Raw genomic sequence first — 2,262 nt, forward strand, 5'->3', positions numbered from 1 at the left:
ATGGCTTGTCTATTGGAACTAAACTTGGGCAACTCCCCTACATTATTAAAAACTGACTTACATTAAGTCCCTTTTTTTCTTTATTATGTAGGTTTTCCTCAGACATTCCAGATCTCTAAGCCTTAGAGTAAAAATGTTACTCGGTTTTCATTTACCAGTAAATCCACAACTATAGAATGTATATATCTTCAAGATAATACATATTTTCAACGTGCATGAAAGTATAACTAAAATTCTTAAATCGTTAACAAATCTAGAAGCACTAATTTATTTATTTTATTTTATTTTTTGAAAGATCTCACACATTTATTACTGAACAATCCTACTATTGCAAGGGGGAGGGGGAATCAACAGAGCAAAATCACAAGTCCATTAATTCTCCAATTAAAACGCCCCAATTGTCCAGACAGTAGCATCTTTTCAATCATTTAAAGGAGTAGGCAACCTGGATACAGCGTAAATATGGGAGTTATCTTTCATGAGAGAGTTCTCATAGGCCCAGTTTGGTTCTTTCCAATGTCTCCTCTTTGAGTTGTATCTGATTTTATTACCAGTTTTCATCTGAATCCATTGGGGAATGGGCTGGTTCTGCTTTTGTTTCTTGGCCAGGAACCTCTTGATCCTGAAAGTCTTGTGGGAAGACATGGGGAAGGAGAGGCGAACGCACGCACCTCGATGGTGGAGAAAGAGAGAGAAGGAAGTGGAAGGACGTCTAGAAGCACTAATTTAATATTTTATTGCAAAATACATGGGTCTTAAGAGCAACACGCTTAGTCAATTTTTCTTAAGCTTTTAGATTTGATACCAAAATATTTCAAAATAAAGAAAAAAGCCAAAGCCGGTTTGGCTCAGTCTGCGGACTGAAAGGTCCCAGGTTTGATTCCAGTCAAGGGCATGTACATTGGTTGCGGGCACATCCCCAGTAGGGGGTGTGCAAGAGGCAGCTGGTCGATGTTTCGCTCTCATCGACGTTTCTAGCTCTCTATCTCTCTCCCTTCCTCTCTGTAAAAAATCAATAAAAATATATTAAAAATATATATAAAAATAAAAATAAAGAAAAAAATTACCATGACTCTTTGCTAATGGCTTTTCAGACATTAATCTGAAGACAAGCTAAAATACTTATCTAACAAACTATCCAATTACCTAACAATATTTGCCATGAACTCATAAAACAATAACAACAACACATATACAATATGAAAGTAATACCAACAAAAATAGCCATAGGTACTTTAGGTCTACGTTGAGTTTATCTAATAAGGGTTACATGAGAAATATCATGCAAGACCCAAAAATAAATGTCAGATACAAAGTCATATCATGTGGCTTTGTTCAAACACACACCTAACATTCAGGTTCAAATTAAATAACTATAATAGGCTGGCTTTCATCAGGGCTTTAATGGCTCTTGCCCTCATCTCAAGTTCGAGCAGCTCCAGCTGCTGTGCAGAAGGCCGAGCATCTTCTGGTGGAGGAACAGTTGGCGTAGCTGCTCTGGGCTCCTTTAGGCTCGACTCTGCCAGTCCCAGAATCTCATTCACACTTCTCTCAATGTCTTTCTCCAGGTCACCTATCTGACCGGCTTCCCTCTGGACTGTATTTCCTGGGACCTCAGGAGCAGCTGCCTCTTCACTGCAAGGGCCTTCTATGTCGCCGTCTTCTCCTTTGCCTCGTTTTAGTCCCAGGCCTTCAGGTGGCTTGTTTTCTTTCGGAGATGAAGGACCCATACCGTCTTATTGACAGACTACATCAGATTCCTTCTTCGAGCCGTTGTCGGCCTCCTCTTCCATATCAGAGTCCAAACCGTTGTCACCCTCAAGGATCTTCAGTATTTTTTTCTCAGATAGGAGTGCTAACTGTTGTTGGCATAATTTTTTAATCTCTTCTACCGGACAGTTCTTTAACATGTGAGGCAGCATGTTCTGTAACTTCTTCCCTCCCAGGGTACAGAAGCACTTGCTGAAGCATTTCTTTCCTGTCTGAGAGGTAGAAACTAACGGGTTTTAATGACGCAGTCAGGTCCAGACCACCTTCTTCGAGGTCTCCGTGCTCTGCCAAGAATAATTCTTTATCTGAAGTTGGTAAAAGACACTTGGCTTCCTGGGGCACCGAGCCCGACCCTCCCGGCCGCTACTTTTGCCTTCTCCTCCGGTTCCGGGGCTCTCCTGGCTCCGGGCCGCTTCTTTTGCGCCGCTTCTCCCCGGAAGACTTCTTCCCCGTCACGATCCTTTGAGCTGGAACCGTCTGAAAGCCCGCCAT

The 2,262-nt window shown here is 41.9% G+C and overlaps 2 pseudogenes; both read right to left on the reverse strand.

Annotated features, from left to right (window-relative positions):
• Positions 1–490: 490 nt before the first annotated feature.
• Positions 491–717, reverse strand: LOC118727135 (annotated as a pseudogene).
• Positions 718–1,373: 656 nt separating this feature from the next.
• LOC118727461 lies at positions 1,374–2,262 on the reverse strand (annotated as a pseudogene).

Source organism: Pipistrellus kuhlii, unplaced genomic scaffold (genome assembly GCF_014108245.1).
Source record: "Pipistrellus kuhlii isolate mPipKuh1 unplaced genomic scaffold, mPipKuh1.p scaffold_m20_p_24, whole genome shotgun sequence".
NCBI classification, from domain to species: domain Eukaryota; kingdom Metazoa; phylum Chordata; class Mammalia; order Chiroptera; family Vespertilionidae; genus Pipistrellus; species Pipistrellus kuhlii.